The following is a 17500-nucleotide window of genomic DNA, read 5'->3' on the forward strand; positions in this document are numbered from 1 at the left end:
GCTTCTATTGGAAAGTCTGTGACTGAGACCAAGTAAGTGTTCACTTTTTTATGAAACCATTATTTATTTAGGAGCAATGAGCAATTCTTATATAAATGCAATAAAATCATTATGCTCAAACTATGAGAGAGAAAATTAAGGATAATTTAAGAAATCAGTCTTAGCTTGTTTCTATACACAGATGGTATTATTTATTTTCAAAGGAAACCCGCGAGGATTCCCCTGGTGTGCAAGATGTGCCTGAATACTCTTGATCAGCTTCCTGCTCACTTGAAGAGGGCGTGTATGAAGCACGCCACGGCAGAAAAGATCAGGATGGCCTCTCAACAGGCGAGGGAGGACATGATGAATCACCTGAAGAACGGGGTCATCGTGGATTACCACAGAATAGAGATCGTGTCTGGTGAGGCAAACAGGATAGTGGTTGTAAGACTGCTAGAGTCCTTGGGCCTTTTTGTACATGGGAAGCCTGAAGACACATTGGCAAGGTGAGATATTTTTAATCTGTAAGGCTTCTGTAGTTTCTTTTTGAAATCATTGTTACAACATATTATGTAAAAGCATGTTGAAAAGAATCTACCTGCATTCCAGCGGCCCTGAGCAAGAGGCCGCTGTCCAGGAGGAAGAGATGCCAGAGGCTGCTCTAGAAACTGAAACAGAAGCGGATAAGGAAGGGGAAGATGTGAGCTCTGAAGAACTCTATCAGCAGTAAGACTTTTTATTTTTCAGATGTATCTATTTTTTACTAAAATTCTAATTTGTCTTATAGGTATAAAATGTTTAAACCGGTGTTTTATATCCTTACAGGCCCTGAGTAGTTAAAAAGTATCAGCAGGCCGGAAGAGAGTGGCCCAAGCTGGACTCTATAGAAAGCACTCCCTGGATGCTCCTCTCCTGATTGGATTCAAACAGTACCTTACCAAGGATCTGGGAGTGGCAAATTATTCTCAGGAGGTATTTATTTTTTAAAGGCATTTAAAATTAAGCAATGGTATCTTCATTGTAAATGTTTTTATTTCTTAGCTTAAAATTCACCCATGTGAAATGATGTCAGCCATAAACATCATGACTCTATATTTCCTACCTGAATCTATTCTACTTAAATTATTACATTATACACAATTTGAGTTCATTTTAAAAAGTAAAAGGTAATGAAAGGAATGCATTTTCATAAGAAAGATAATACCGATATGCATGTGATAATCTTCCTTATATCATGTAGTGCATCATTTGGACACTTTGTGGGCTTCAAATACAAAGAAAATCATGTTCTATGGTACAAGATAAATACAAAACTTAAGCTTTTATTTTAATTAGATTTGTTTATAAAGCATAAGCAATCATTTATTACATTAATATATGTGAAAATAACATTTTAGCATCATATGTTTAGTATATTTAGTCCCTAATGCCGAAAGAAATGATCATTTGTTTAACATGCACGGGTCGGTCTCAAAGGATGCAGTACTCCTGAAGGGTCTCAAACCCTCCATTTCGGATGCCTAGCTGTATCCCTCAGATGTGGCACCTCAGAATGACTTCTAACCTTACCTTTGGTGTATTCAGTCCCTATTGCTCAATGCACGGTGTACATACTGCATACATGTGTCTTGAGAATGAGGAATGGGCCCCTGAGATAATCATTTGCCTGTTTTACAAACAGGGACCTGGACCGTACAGGGCTCAAACCCGCGACCTTGGCGTTATTAGCACCACGCTCTAACCAACTGAGCTAACCGGCCTCAAGACAGTGCTCCTCTCTGTGCTGCAAAAAATTAAACTCAGGGAATTTCTTTTGTCCTCCTTTGAATAGAAAGCCGTGTAATTCAGTGTACGGGCTTTCTCGTGCAGTTTCATGGTTCTTGTAACCCAAATCCTACACTGGCCTGAAGTGCCCCCCCATTTCACAGCATTTTTCAGCTGATTTAAAATGTACCTAAAGGAGAAGCATTATTGAAGACCATCAATTACCAAGAGCATTTGTCAAAGGTTTTGGTGGTCATTTTAAATGACCACAGAGCACTGAGACCTCGGTTTTACATCTCATCCAAAAGACAGCGCCCTTTTACAACACAGCGTCTCCGTCACTATGCTGGGGCATTGGGACCCGCACAGACCTCAGGGTGAGCGCCCCCCTCACCCTGAAGACGGAACGGTTTAAAGACGGTTTTCAGGTGGCCGAGTGGTTAAGGCGATGGACTGCTGATCCATTGTGCTCTGCACGCATTGGTTCGAATCCCTTTCTCGTCGCTCTCCATGTCTGACACGTTTGACGTTGGCCATCCTGTCGTTTGCTCTGGTTGTAGAGCCGTACATTTTCTAGCGGTGGCTGAACATGGTATAGTAGGCTAACGTTGGTATCGAGCAGTGACAGTATTTACGTGCCGCTGCTGCCAAGTGGCTCTGGGTTGAGACCGCGTTTTCACTTACTTGCAACGCAAACGGAGAAAGCGATTTTTGACAGTCTCTCGAGAGACTGCGCTAGGTGTTTAGGGATAGACTTTGTCAGTTCCCCCTGGGATGATGGCCTCTCAAATAGTTTGTGATTCCCCTAGACGTTTATACAGTAGAAGCCTGCTTCGTGGCTTAAATCCAAGCTAAGGAAACGAGTTAGAGGTCTGATGCAGAACTGCGAATTCGATGAACGGGAACACTACAGTACATTGCACTGTATGTGTGAGGAAAGCTGCCCCCTTCTGTCCCTTGTCGACCGAACAGAGGACTGTAAAGGATACCGCCAAGAAACTTTAGGATGCTGGTTGGAATCCAGCTCCAACGAAGCCCCTTTGGGTGTTATGTCATCAAAAAGTAAGAACAGCGAATCTCCCGTTGATCAAAAGCGCAACAGAACTGTTTTCCGTGGAGCAGGTTTCAGACCCGTAGACCTGTTTTATTTGTAGGGCAGGGCGCATTCCCAAACGCGAATCTCCTGTTTTAGAAATGCTTTGGGCGGCGTGAAGTGAAAATAAGAAATGGGCTCCAGGTGCACATGGAAGCAATCAAGTGTTTCATCCGAGCTGTTTCAAAGACTGCCCAAGAGCTTTCCTTTCACAGAGGCGCAACGATTAATGATGGGGGTGCACCCTTCAATGCGCCTAACGACTCTAGGGAGTGATTGAGACGATTCGTAGCGTGTGCTCATTTCCCTCTATTCCCCGTGTTGCAGTGGTAGGATGACGTAAATTACTGCTTCGACACGTAATGGCATTATAATCAAGTGCAGGAGCTGAGGGCTTTTGTTTTGTTTCGTTTTCCATGGCGTTCGTAAGCGCGCAAATCAAAGGAAATTCCTGCGTCTAATAGGAATGTAAATGCTTTTGAAAGTGCAGTGTGGTGCAGCTTGTAAAATCCTTGTCCACATTTGTGGTTTGTTGATGTTTTTTCTGTCTGCCAAAGTTGCATTTTGACATCCGGACGGGGAGACTTTAGCATTTGAACGTGAAGCCAGCCTTAAACCCTCTGAGGCGTGTCTGTCTGCCGGCACGTATTTTGTGAAAGGTATTTATTTTTTTTAACGGAGAGCGACTTTGAAAAAGTTTCCGCAGCCACCTCGCACTCCGTGTTAGATTATAGGAGGAATGCGGCGGCGGCGAGCTCGCTGTAGTCGTGGCCGAGTGGTTAAGGCGATGGACTCGAAATCCGTTGGGGACTCCCTGCGCAGGTTCGAATCCTGCCGACTACGGCGTCTGCCGCACGTCGCCTTGTGCCTGCGCGGCAAAGGCGAAGTGTCGCTTCTCCTTTCCTGGTACTATAGAAATGCTAAATCGCTTGGCCCCGCTGCCATGGAAATCAATTCTTCAGATAACCACACATTTTGCGTTCGCACCTCTGGTGCTCTACTTATGCCTTTGAAAACCTAATGAATAAAGCTGAAAGAACCGACATGATATGTAGGTGCTCGTAAAGCACGCAGTAAAGAACTGTTAACAGCAAGGGTTTCAGTGGGTTAACTGAGGAGAAGGCGTGTTCGCTAATTGTTGACTTTTTATTTGGTGTTAGAAACACTCTTACTGTGCATGACGTGCAACAAATGTAGCCACAGAAATTGCATCACGCTTTCATGACGTTAGGATTTGTTTGTGCAACATCCGAGAAGAGTACTTGTGGCTTGAATGTGAACTGTACGTGCCCGCCCCCTTTCCTCTGTAGTGCATGAGTTCCTCCCGGCATGCCCTTCGTCATTGTTCTGTAATCTTGTATTTAAAGGGTTGTATTTCTGCTGCTGAAAATAAGCAACGGTTTTCTCACAACGCCCTTTGTTCCCGACGGAGCCCTTGTCTGTCATGAAATTCTTCAAAACCTCAAGCTAGAAGAAGAAGACGACAAATATGAAGCGTTACAGCAACGACATGCCATGAGACGATCGATAACGATTTCCATAGGATCCCCGCGGTTGCCTGGCAACCGTCAGCTTTGCGCAGTGGCAGTATCGTAGCCTGTGAGGTTTAGCCGAGGCGCGATTATTGCTAGTTGAAAACTTTTCCCAATACCCCGCTTCCACCGGTTTGCAATACAATCGGCGAAAGCAATTTTTGACAGTCTCGTCAGAGACTGAGCAAGGTGTTTAAAGACAGATTTTGTCATGGTGACATCATGGTAGAAAGAAAGAGCTTGTTACGTCTCAACAGAAACGCTCTTTAGCTCTTTCAGCGTTATGCAGAGAACAGCGTCTGTCGAGATCACTTTTGAGTCAGCGCGAAACGCCGTGTGCTGTCAGTTTGGTTTCGTATTGCTTGTAGCGGCGCCCGGCTTTTGTCTGTCAAACGTTAGGTTGCGCTTCTTCATGCTGCATCGTCGGCATGAGTGGAGCTTTTTAAACGTCTGTACTTACTGCGCCCCCTAAGAAATCGTTTGTCCCCGTTCAAAAGAGATTGTGCGATGTCCTGCAGCGTTCGCAAAGCAAACCTTTGACAATTTGAAAAGAGTGTTTCGGCTCGGGAAACATCATGACCAGTGTCCTGCATGTTTTCTGTGTATAGCTGTATTTTAAAGCATACAGAATTCATTCGAAATCATTGATTTCTCCAATTAACAAGGGTCCCTCTTTTAACCTGCGAGAAGCATTCTTTCAATGTAACAGATTTACTCCGGGGAAAGGATTCAGAGTCCGGAGTGCGGACTGATGGCGCACAGAGGGTCCATATACTGTGGATCCCTCAGTGATCTTCCGCGTATTCAAACCGCCAGCGTGTGACTCCCCTGTCCCCGTGACCTCATTGCTCTGCTCTGTCCTCTGTGCAGCCGAGCCCGACTCACGGTTTAAGTGAAAAAAAATATGCCCTCAACGTGAGATTTACTCTGGAGCGAGGATAGATGTTACCTTTTTATCATTGAACAGGATGTATGTGATGTGGCGACTAGGTTCAATTTTGTATCCTCTTTAAAAGATTAAGGACTGGGGTGAGCGTGATTTACCACCCTTTCAGCTAAGAACCCGACTTCCGCACCGTTTAAGCTGCATAGACTCGGTCGATTAACTCGTCTCCGTTAGCAGGGTTAAGGTTAAAGAAAAAAAACATTGCTGACTTCTTTTTTTTTTGCCAGCCGCTAGCGCTGATTAGCAAGGTTTGTATTTCATGTTTTGCAAGTTGCATCCATTTTAAGAAAAACAAGTCGTTCATGACAGGAAATGAATGCTTGCATTTAATTAAGTCTAGCCGTAGGCAGTTGTCCATAATGACCAGTTCTGTTCGAGAAGACAGAACAAAAAAGGCACCGCTGGGAATCGGAGCCAGGGTCGCCTGTTTACTAGACAGGCGCCTTAAGCAACTAAGCCACGGCGTCCCGGGAGGGCTGTCCTTTTGCAGCCACTTGGACACACCACTCAGACACATCTGCATTCGGTGTGTGCTCCGCCTGCTCGCTGAGCAAGTTGCCACCTTTACATACAATAGCAACATCAACACCAAGAGAAAGGGTGACAAATGGCTTTTATCTGGAACTTTTCATGTCCAAGGAGCTCAATGTGCTTTCTGTGTACAACAGGGCCACTGAACTCCACACTGGCCACTGAACCACAGCAGTGGCTTGCTGGCTTGACATCTCCCAAGGAAAATGTTGAAATCGCATGTGGAACAGGAAAATGACCCTCGAGTATGAGGGAAAAAAAAGAAAAAGATCATCTGGAGTGCGCCAACCCATGTCTGGACAGCCCAGTGTCGTCGACGAGGTGGCCGAGTGTTTAAGGCAATGGACTGCTAATCCATTGTGCTCTTCACGCATGGGTTCGAATCCCATCCTCGTCGCGCTCCATGTCTGACACGTGTGCCTGTTCGGCGTTGGCCCTTCTGTCGTTTGCTCTGGTTCTAGAGCCGTACATTTTCTAGCGGTGGCTGAACATGGTATAGTAGGCTAACGTCGGTATCGAGCAGTAACAGTAACGGTATTTACGTGCCGCTGCTGCCAAGTAGCTCTGGTTTGAGACCGCGTTTTCACTTACTTGCAACGCAAACAGAGAAAGCGATTTTTGACAGTCTCTCGAGAGACTGCGCTAGGTGTTTAGGGATAGACTTTGTCAGGTCCCCCTGGGATGGTGGCCTCTCAAATAGTTTGTGATTCCTCTAGAAGTTTATACAGTAGAAGCCTGCTTCGTGACTTAAATCCAAGCTAAGGAAACGAGTTAGAGGTCTGATGCAGAACTGCGAATTCAATGAAGGGGAACACTACAGTACATTGCACTGTATGTGTGAGGAAAGCTGCCCCCTTCAGTCCCTTGTCGACCGAACAGAGGACTGTAAAGGATACCGCCAAGAAACTTAAGGATGCTGGTTGGAATCCAGCTCCAAAGAAGCCCCTTTGGGTGTTATGTCATCAAAAAGTAAGAACAGCGAATCTCCCTTTGATCAAAAGCGCAACAGAGCTGTTTTCCGTGGAGCAGGTTTCAGAGCCGTAGACCTGTTTTATTTGTAGGGCAGGGCGCATTCCCAAACGCGAATCTCCTGTTTTAGAAATGCTTTGGGCGGCGTGAAGTGAAAATAAGAAGTGGGCTCCAGATGCACATGGAAGCAATCAAGTGTTTCATCCGAGCTGTTTCAAAGACTGCCCAAGAGCTTTCCTTTCACAGAGGCGCAACGATTAATGATGGGGGTGCACCCTTCAATGCGCCTTACGACTCTAGGGAGTGATTGAGACGATTCGTAGCGTGTGCTCATTTCTCTCTATTCCCCGTGTTGCAGTGGTAGGATGACGTAAATTACTGCTTCGACACGTAACGGCATTATAATCAAGTGCAGGAGCTGAGCCACGGCGCCCCAGGAGTGTTGTCCTTTTGCAGCCACTTAGACACACCTTTAGAAAAACATTTTGTTAACAGGCATTCTGCCTCAGCCTAAACACCTATAGCTTGCAAAGCGCATGCTATTAGACAGGCACCTCTGCAAGACCTTAAGAGTCTCTTAAACTAGTGATAGTAAGGTGTTCCCAATGGGCGATGTTCGGCTTTCAAATCATCTCTCCGTGGAAGCGCCGAGATGCAGCTGTTTAAGGCTTAGAAGCAGCTGACTGTTTCACTACCTAGCTGATCACTGTCAGTCAGGGAGCTAAGAGGTGAAAAGCCTGTCTGAGAGACAATTCGCCGTCGATCAGTTCAATATGTTCCGTACCAGCTCGGCGCACCCGAGATCATCTTGGTAGCCGTGTAGCTCAGATGAGTGAGAGCGTGTGTGTGTACCACCGTGATTGGATGCCGGCCCTTCTCAGGTCACAGTAAACCTTCTGCTCAAAAAAAGTGAGGTAAAACCTCACTCTGCACAGTAAAACCTCAAAAAAAGTGAGGTTTTATTTAATCTCTGACCAAGGGAAACGTTTCATTTTTTCAAAGAAATGTTTGTTAAATAATGAAGTCATAGTTCTATGGGATTCAATCATAGACCGTGTGACATGGAAGTCAGGAACCTAACCCACAGCACCACCAGCACAGTCACATGCTGAGTGCTGAAAAAGCACTACAGAAACATTATCGACAGACAATGTACAGTGTGTACTATTCTTGTGTTGCGGTACATGAATATAATTATATCGTTATTAATTTCTAATTTATAACTTTACTTTATAAATTTATTAACGTTATTAATTAATTTCACGACGCACAGACAGGGCGCGGGGAGCCGCCGCCTGCAAACACAGCTCCAGGCAGGACTCCACTCCGCAGGAGGCGCAGAGCAGAGGAGATGGGCAGAGACCTGAGCTGCTGTTGCTGCAGACGCTGTCTTTTCTGCACTCGGGGTAGGAGTGAATGTTGAGTTGCCCTTAGAAATGAAGCAGAGCACTTCAACGGCACGGGTGTGTGTGTGTGCGTGCACCTGGTGAGTCTGGGAGACAGATCGAACCTGGGCTAAAAGAGAGGGGGCTTAGCCCTCTTCCATTTGCTACTTCAAAGTTGTACAACCCATTTGTATCTGCTAGGCGGCGCAGTCGTCGTGCACAAAGAACGCTTTGAAAAGCGTCAAAGGCAAGTCATTCCGAGTTGGTCGTTTGTGTTTTCCGTTCAGACGCGAAATGCTGAAATGATCTCTCGGCTCCTCGGTTGTCATTTCTGCTCCGTAAAGGAATCACAGCACGCGTCGCCTTCCAGCACGCTGGGTCGGGACACGATGCCGGGGGTCGGAACGTGCGATGTCTTCCTCGTTAGTATAGTGGCAAATATCCCCGCCTGTCATGCAGGAGACCGGGGTTCGATTTCTCCGACGAGGAGTAGCTTTTCTTTTACCTCCTTAGAGAAAGAACTGCCTTTCACTTCTCTATTTTCTAACACAGCGTCGTGCACCTTTTCATTGCTCTCGCTTTCAGAGCCTCCGCACGGCACACGACTCGACATCAGGAAGCACATTGAAGTGAAAGCAGGGAGCGCTGCGACATGCACTGTGCAGATCCCGCCACACTAAGAGGTGAGTGGGTCTGTTCGATGCACAAAGAACGCTTTGATAAGCGTCAAAGGAAGTCATTCCGAGTTGGTCGTTTGTGTTTTCCGTTCAGACGCGAAATGCTGAAATGATCTCTCGGCTCCTCGGTTGTCATTTCTGCTCCGTAAAGGAATCACAGCACGAGTCGGCTTCCAGCACGGTGGGTCGGGCCACGATGCCGGGGGTCGGAGAGAGCGATGTCTTCCTCGTTAGTATAGGACCTGTCACGCGGACCTGTCACCTGTCTCCACCTGTCACGCGCGAGACCGGGGTACATCAGGACGTGCATTGAAGTGAAAGAAGGATGCGCTGCGACATGCACTGTGCAGATCCCGCCACACTAAGAGGTGAGTGGGTCTGTTCGATCACAGCGCTAGGTGAATCCCCAATCCCCTTTTGTGCGTGGCGACAAAAGAAGTCTGTTTCCACCCGGGGACTTTTCGCGTGTGAGGCGAACGTGATAACCACTACACTACGGAAACTGTGGTAAGATGTGCTCAGCGGCCCAGCGCTGAGCTTCGCCAATGCGATTCAGCTGCTTCCAGTGCCTTTATTGGAGTGCGCTGATAGACCGTGCTCTCTCTCCAGAGACCAGCACGCCTGTCATGGACGGAGCAGGAAAGGCGGCGTCACATTCTACAGCCCTCTCCACGCAATCGACGAAATCGGGCTACTGAAGTGGAGAAAATCGCCTCTCCAGAAAGTGCAAATATCATCTTGGAGAGTATAAATCCTATTGCCGAAGGTCAGCCCTGTCTACCAGAGTGACCCTCCCACCTCCTGCAGCGATGGTCAGCTCGTCTCACACGCGAGAAGTTTCGGCTGGAAACAAGCGCCCCCTCTTCTCGCACGTTTTGCACGTTGAGTAGTTTTAATGCGGCTCCTTCGTACACAGTGCTGATCTTTTGGAAAGCAGGAGGCAAAATTGACACGTTCCCATACCGGGAGTCGAACCCGGGCCGCCTGGGTGAAAACCAGGAATCCTAACCGCTAGACCATATGGGAGTGCACAACCCTGTTGTTCCGGGCATCATGCAAGCAAACTACATAAATATGAGAAAACACGCAAGAGAGTTGTCACTCAGAGTGTCGAAGGGTCGATGTATACTGGGGCTCAGTTGAAATGCAACGTCAGGACTTTCCCGAATTATGTCACACGAAGAGAGCACAGCCTTTTCCGCCCTGCCATGTGTGTATCGGTAACTCGCCGTGATCGTATAGTGGTCAGTACTTTGCGTTGTGGCCGCAACAACCCCGGTTCGAATCCGGGTCACGGCAGAATAGGGGCGTCTGCTTTTACTACTTGCACGAATGAAGGCAAAAAAAAGCCAATTGATGTGAACGAACGGCGCTTTACAGAGGAGTACTGCCTGACTGGATCGTTGATGAACGACAGGGACCACTCCGACCTCTTCTCGGGTTTCTTCAATGACTTACTAAGGATCTTCTTCACATTCGCCCATGCAGGGGAAGCCAGTTACACCAAAGCAAACGCAGGAAAGTGCAATTCAAGCAGAGACCAGGAGGGACTTGTTTACACCGAGAGTGGTCGGAGTATGGAACAATGCGTCCAGCCCTGTTGCTGGAGCCGATTCTTGATGAGATCTTGGGCTCACTAAGAAGCCCCCACTGGATGCTAATCTTTCTGTTGTTCTTGCAGGTCCTGCGCTGCTTTTGAGCCGACAGAGCTCGTCCTGATCTGTCGGCACAGCCCAATTGCAAATGATCGGCTCCGCATACAGAAGGAACGTGCGTTTGGTACAAGAGTGCATGAAGGCACCGGAAATACATTGGGAACAAATGACTGGTGGTTCAAGACCTCTGTGAAGTGCAGGAGCGTGCAAGAAGGGGCTGTTTTCACCCGGTCTCGAACCTGGGACCTTTCACATGTTAGGCAAACGTGATAACCACTACACTACGGAAACCTGTAGGGTTTGTTGCTGGTGTATCGCTTGCGTTTCGGGCTGAGAAAGGGACGCGTCATTTTAGGCAGGGGGCGCTGGAGAGAGGAACAAAGGGAGCGATGAAACAAAATGCCGAAACCCGGGATCGAGCCAGGGACCTTTAGAACATACTCTCACGAATCGTTAGAATATGTGCGTTTGATCATCAATTGCATAACAACCACATTCGTTCGACTTGAGCCCTCAAGCTCATAGTTTTCAAATCTTGAAAGCTGTCATTGAGCACATCATAGTCTGCAGTACGCCCCGTAACTTGCGTACTTCAACAGAAAGAAGAGCAGACAGCTCCATAAATATGCGAGGCGCAGAGAGTGCAAGGCGAGCCGCACACGTTTCGGTGGCTGAGAGAGGGCAGTTTTTGCTTCTGCATTTCCCAAGTAAGGACGCCTGACAACAAGCGATCGCGGTGCTCATTTACGACATAGTGGTGATGAGTTTTCAGTACGTGTTCTTTTGAACGAGCAATGAGGTTGCTGCCTTGGACAGCTGACTGCACGCTCTCATTGTGCCACGTGATGAGTATTCACCAGGCTCGTTCAGTCATTAGTCACATTCCATCGTTTGCCATAAGCAGATGCTGCAAGGTGATGTGGATATCAGTTCCCAGTCTTGTGGACGAGGACAAAAAGAGCACACAAGGGCTCAGCTGGGAATTGAACCCGGGACCTCCCACACCCTAAGCAAGAATCATACCCCTAAACCAATGAGCCACGGCAGCACTTTCTATTTTATTCTGTCAGCGAGCTTGAGGACGGGGGAGAGGCGTCATTCGCTCGTCCAGTCAGACCTTCATCAATAAGTCAAGAAAGCCGCAATTACAAGACTGCCTTGCAGACGAAGGGCAGTGAACTGCACCCGGTAAGAGGGGAACAAGCGGCACTAGGCGACACCGAGGCATGAGCTCCAGCGAGGGGGGTTAGCTTGCATGGTACAGCGCTCGCTTTGCATGCGTGAGGTAGCGGGATCATTTCCCACGTCCTCCAGGTGTGTGCTTAGAGCTTGATGTGCCGAAAGGTGTCCTTTAGCCTGTGGTCACACCTTGCATGGAGAGCGTCATGCAGCTGTCAATCATTTCGCAGCCACGCCCCCTCTTCATCTTCTCTCTGCCTTAAGCGTCTCCGCCACTCTCTCTTGACATTTCATGTCAGCATGTCAGAAGTCCGAGTGACGTTTTTAATGGCTGAGTGAGGGCACGATGCTGAAGCAGAGAGGCCACTTCAGCCAGAGAGACTTGTGCTAGGTGAGATCTGAAAAACGGACTCGCAACAGAAACAGACCAAAAAAGTATCGGTGAGATCAAAAGGCAAATGCAACATCCAGCAGAGGGCGTCTAAAGATTAGGGAACGGGCGACTGAAATCCATATGAGGCAAACTTTCCGGCTGTGCACCGCAGCTGGCCTCGTTGGCGTAGTTGGTAGCGTGTCAGTCTCATCATCTGAAGGTCCTGAGTTTGATCCTCACACGGGGCAGGGCTGCTTGCTCTTTTCAAACACTTGCGGCAACTGTTCGCTCATAACCACGTCTGGAATGCGTGACCTTTACACGGGGGAGAAGCAACGCCGCATCCTTTTTCTAAAGAACATTCACATTCAGAAATAAGTCAAGAAATTTGCCATTACTTTTGCTGTCAGCCTGCCTATGTTGCCAAAGAAAGATTCACTCGGCGTCAACATGACAGAACAGCGATCACTTGAAAACACTGTTCCACACTCCGTAAGCAAGAACTTCAGTGTTTGCAGTCACCCGATATGCCGATAGTCAAAGGAGCACAAAACACGAAGCGTCAAAAGACAAGATGAGTTGATGGAAAGAGCGTTGAATTGATGAGCACAAAAGTTCAGCTCATACAATAGGCAACGAAGGTCCCGGCGTCATCATTGCACTTGAAAGGACTGCCTTGCAGACTAAGGGCAGTGGGAGGTTGCTGTTTTGAGATGGAGGCATTGGGATGGAGGGCTGAGATCTATTCTTCTTAAGGAATTCTTCATCGTGAAAGATCGGTCCACAGGTCATCCAAAGAACTTACAAATTTTTGGGACTCTTCCGGAAGGGAGTGAAGTGCTCAAACACATGACATGCCCCCTTGATCTCACATGCACAATTCTGCTGCAACATGCACAGCTACCGTCCACACCAGGCAGTGGGGCTTCAGCAGAATTTGCTACGCCACCTGCAATTACATATCCAGCTGCACACATATACATGGCCCCTCTGTCCTTTTCAGGATCTCAAAAAAAAGCATAGCGTGGTTTTCCTGCAACCTGATTGACTGCATCTCCCTCAGAATGTGCCCCGTTGCATTCATTGCTGAAGCAGGACGGAGGCTAACGGGCATGCCAGAACAGTTAGGCTCAGCGAAAATAGGCTCTCCAAAATATTGTGGTTGTAGTGGAAGAAATATGGTTTAAATTGTACCTTGGTATTTCAAACTCTCTCTAGAATGTTATCCATTTCTATTTTATTTTGACAGGAACTGGCTAATGACACTAGATGAAAAGAGAAGAAAGAAAACACAACGTTTCGGCCGTGGAGCCTTCTTCAGGTGTGAGGGCTCCACGGCTGAAATGTTGTGTTTTCTTTCTTCTCTTTTAAGCATGGAATAGACCTATTACTTGTTCCTTTGCAGCCTACGCATGCTGACACAGCTCCCCACCTGAACTGCTAATGATGCCTGGTAGTTTGTGGTACTTGGGTATTGTCTTATGTTTGCTCAAACTGCATATGTGTGATTGCATATTTTTGGGTATTTTCATATGTCAATATTTAATTCACTGACATTCCTGTATGCTTGGAAGAAAGGTAGATTGGATTTGGCACAGGATGCCTGCCCATATTTGTTGATCATTGTTGGGCTGGAAAAACAATGATAAAAAGTGTATGAAAAAAGCTCTCTCCAATATTTCCCTTCTCTTCGCCATGGTTACACTGCCCATTCTTTCCATCTTTTGTCCTTCTACAAAGATTCCAGGGCTCTTTTTCCACCATAATATCAGAATTTTTTTTTTCTCTTTTAAAGGCTGTAGGTGGGGTGTGATGGACTGTACCACTATCATAGAATATTTTTTCAGGACACATCGCAGTTCCATAGTAGAATTTATCAATAGTAGAATTCCATAGGACATTATTTACCAACATATTACCCAGTGTGAGACTCTGCCAGTAAACCTCAGAGCATTGAGTTCTCCACTGATAAAGATGGCTGTCTGAAGTCATGAAATCCACTGCTGGGATGCCTGAGAGACAGTAATTGAATCTTGGCTGGAATTAGGCTTTCTATTAGTGTTGATCTTTGGGAATTATGTGGTAAAAAGGGAAAACTCCTTTACTTTAGTCACTTTGAATGTTCAAATGTACAGAACCTGCAAAACTAAGCAATGAAAAAAATCCATCACCACTCTCATGATAGCATAACTCATAGTCTCTGCTGTTATGTAACTGTTAGGAATCCCTGGTGGGAAGATACACGGACCATGTGCAGACGCAGGCACGGGTGATAGATGAGGCAGGCGAACAAACCAAAACGAGAGGCAAGGTCGTAGTCAAAAGGCGAAAGGCAAGTCGTAATCCAGGAAGTTCTCCGGTAGCAGACAGTCCGAGGCGAGAGGCGAGGTGCAAAGTTGAAAAGGCAGAAGGGGAATCCAAAATCCAGAATAAACGAGGTACGGGGAAAAACGCCAGGTAGAGCTCTCAAGGAGTAGACTCAATACCGAGCAGTGGGAAGCAGGTGAAGATGGTTTAAATAGCAGTGCGCACCGCACAGTGAGTGTGCGGAGGTGGTTTAACTCGTGCGGCGGCGTTTGTTAATAATCACCCGCTGCTGGGGCTGATTAGCTTGCTTACGCTTTGGTCTTGACTGCCTGGTGGTCGTGACAGTAACAATACACACTTTCAATTTTCTTATCGCCTGTCTCCAGAGAGAATGTTGTTAGTGCTGATGACCTTGAATTAGACCTTGTTGACTCTGTAAAACAATCTTCCTCTGCTTAGATTTTCACTCAGATTGATTTTGTTCTCAGATTATTCCTGGCAGGACTGAGTTTCTTGGAAATGAAAAGTGAAAGAAAAAGTACAGAAGATCAGCCCTTGAATATACAACATTGTGCAGTGAGATTTTTAAATGTATTAGCTGCTATCCTGTGCTAGAGCCTGTCATGGTAAGCAGTGGATGACAGGATCTAGCACAGATACTAATGAAACACTGTTAATGAAAGATAAAACACTTGAGTCTTATTTTAGTTTTCCATTTCCCTTTCATTTGTGATGTACTGTACAACAGGCCACAGAACATGCACAAAAACAGATATGCACACATTCACACCAGGCAATGACAGTCTGCCCAGTCAGAATCTGAGCTGAGGTATCAGAATTCTGAATTCCCTGAATTCTGTCATGGATCATCCACAATAAGGGCAATGTTTGAACACGAGGATCCCCAGGAGAGAGCCTAGTAACATAAATCTTGGAGCAAAAGCAGATGATTATCTTCATAGTTTGTGTGGTTGAGCCAAAGTTGAGCATGAGGATATGTGAGTCACCATTCTTAGAAATGGATCCAACTTCAGACAGGCGTCAAAAGTAAGAGTATACAGTGCTGGGGCAATGACACTTCAATGATCAGAAGGATAACAAGAGTTTTAATGCATTGAAATTGATTTTCTGGTGATGCACACTGTCATGGGACTATTAATTTTTTAAGGATCACTTACTGACGTCAGACAGCTGCCAATTCTCCAGACTGGAAGGATGAACAGTTTATCCCCCTAGGTACCATATTTCCATATTTCGAAGCATTGGAATAATACATGTCATACAGCAACATAAAAACAGGAAGACAAGTATCACAGCCCCTATAATCGGTGTTAGTAACTTAAAAGAAAAACATTCCCCCTGGCCCAAACAGTGATTCTAACCAGGAGAGAAAAGCCGGTGTATCTTTTATGCCTCTCTCTTTATTCACCTTGTCTTTTAGTTCTTTCAAATGCTGAATAGCGAGCGTAAGATTTCCGTAATCATAGTCATTAGCTGGAATATATGTACAACAGGAGTCTCCTACTAAAGCATAGACTCCTCCAGATGCTGCATTTTGAAGGTCCAGCACGAACCTGTTCTGAAGTACCATTAATCTAACTCCCCTTAATTCTTGTTTGATAGCGTCTAAGCCTTCTAACGTGATATTAATAAAAGAGTACATTTCATAAAAAGTCGCATGGGTGAGGCTGTAGAATGAGGCATTAAAGCACATATATAACAAGATGCATTAAATTTCTTTAACTTTACAGTATGATTTATAAATTTATACCACAAATTACTCATATCCCCCTCATTATCAGTTTCATTCAGCCAGTTTGTATACAAAGAGGCTTCGTGTTTAGATTCTTCCTCTTTTGGGGTGGTGACAGGCTTCTACATAAAAAGGAAAAAGGCTGTGCACATCAGTCCCAAGCAGGTTATCCCCATCTGTCCTTGTGGAGACATCACTCCTGCGCTTTGCTCAGTTCGTTTGTGACCTTTTTACAGTGGGAAGCATGAATCCAGGGCACCATTTCTGTGACCTTCACAGCAGTGGCAGTGGTCAGCAGCACCTGGTACAGCCCCCTCCACCTGAGTGAACACCATTTCTTTTTCCTGAAGTCTTTCACCAGAATCCAGTCTCCTTATTCACTCATTAGTTCTTACAGCACAGGTAAATCCCTGTGGGCTGGAGCCCAGCATAATCTTAGGCTTTTTTGGTCAACATTGGTCAACAGATTGGTCAACAACTGGGTAATAACTCTTAGAAAAATCTACACATTGTTCCCCTGCCTCAGCTGTGACGTTTTGCAGAACAATTCTAGCTGAAGTTGTAAAATTTCTCTTTGTTCCGTTCCTGCAAAACATCTTATTATGAACAAACAAACCACAATAATCATTTGCATCTAGGGGAATCACTCCCAAGGGTAACCCCCCTTAAAACTATATTGTTCTACCCATCAGGTTCTGCCACTAGATAAGAGAACCTTTCCCATGAAACCATTTTTTGACCTTCATGATCCCTTCAGGGCGTACAATTAGCACAGAAGCAGCAGCTTTAGTCCACATGTTTTTCAAACAGGATATTAACGATATGATCATAACGAATAATACCAGACCCACAAATATGTATTGAACCAGAGACCCTCTCCATGTTCCTAGCACAGACTGTAGCCATGCACCAATGCCCCAATCATCTGGATTGCAGGATTTACGAAGAAAATTATTTTCGCAGTAATTAATTTATTATATTTACTATATTTATTATACACGTGTAAATTAATTACTGCGAAAATAATTTACTTCGTACACTGTGCAGAGAGCCGTATACTCCTAGTTGCGGCACACATGATACGTACAGTAAAAAGCCTCAGGCACTGTGTTAGATGTGTTTTCGACGTTATATATGCGTTTATTAATGTCGTCGATTTTACGGTTGCAATTCGACGTTGATTATACGTCGAGGCGACGTATATACGTATAGCCGTATTTTCGCCGTGAATATACGTATATTCGACGAATCAATGCGCACTGGGTAAACTCTTGAGCAAACTCTGAACCAGCTCTAAGGAAACGAATCCGATTAGACGTTACTTTGACTCATCTTTTTACGCTCAGTGCTGGAT

The 17500-nt window shown here is 46.0% G+C and overlaps 5 non-coding genes across 5 annotated transcripts; 4 read left to right on the forward strand and 1 right to left on the reverse strand.

The window, feature by feature from the left end:
- The first annotated feature begins 3600 nt into the window (after positions 1-3600).
- On the forward strand, positions 3601-3682 carry trnas-cga (transfer RNA serine (anticodon CGA)). Its single transcript has one exon. It is a non-coding gene; the product is annotated as a tRNA-Ser (tRNA).
- A 727-nt stretch (positions 3683-4409) lies between these two features.
- Positions 4410-4551, forward strand: LOC148642513 (U4 spliceosomal RNA). Its single transcript, XR_015929431.1, has one exon. It is a non-coding gene; the product is annotated as a U4 spliceosomal RNA (small nuclear RNA).
- A 5282-nt stretch (positions 4552-9833) lies between these two features.
- On the reverse strand, positions 9834-9905 carry trnae-uuc (transfer RNA glutamic acid (anticodon UUC)). Its single transcript has one exon. It is a non-coding gene; the product is annotated as a tRNA-Glu (tRNA).
- A 201-nt stretch (positions 9906-10106) lies between these two features.
- trnah-gug (transfer RNA histidin (anticodon GUG)) lies at positions 10107-10178 on the forward strand. The gene has a single exon. It is a non-coding gene; the product is annotated as a tRNA-His (tRNA).
- A 2083-nt stretch (positions 10179-12261) lies between these two features.
- trnam-cau (transfer RNA methionine (anticodon CAU)) lies at positions 12262-12334 on the forward strand. Its single transcript has one exon. It is a non-coding gene; the product is annotated as a tRNA-Met (tRNA).
- Positions 12335-17500: the final 5166 nt, after the last annotated feature.

Source organism: Lepisosteus platostomus, chromosome 22 (assembly GCF_059453375.1).
Source record: "Lepisosteus platostomus isolate fLepPlt1 chromosome 22, fLepPlt1.hap1, whole genome shotgun sequence".
Lineage (NCBI taxonomy): Eukaryota > Metazoa > Chordata > Actinopteri > Semionotiformes > Lepisosteidae > Lepisosteus > Lepisosteus platostomus.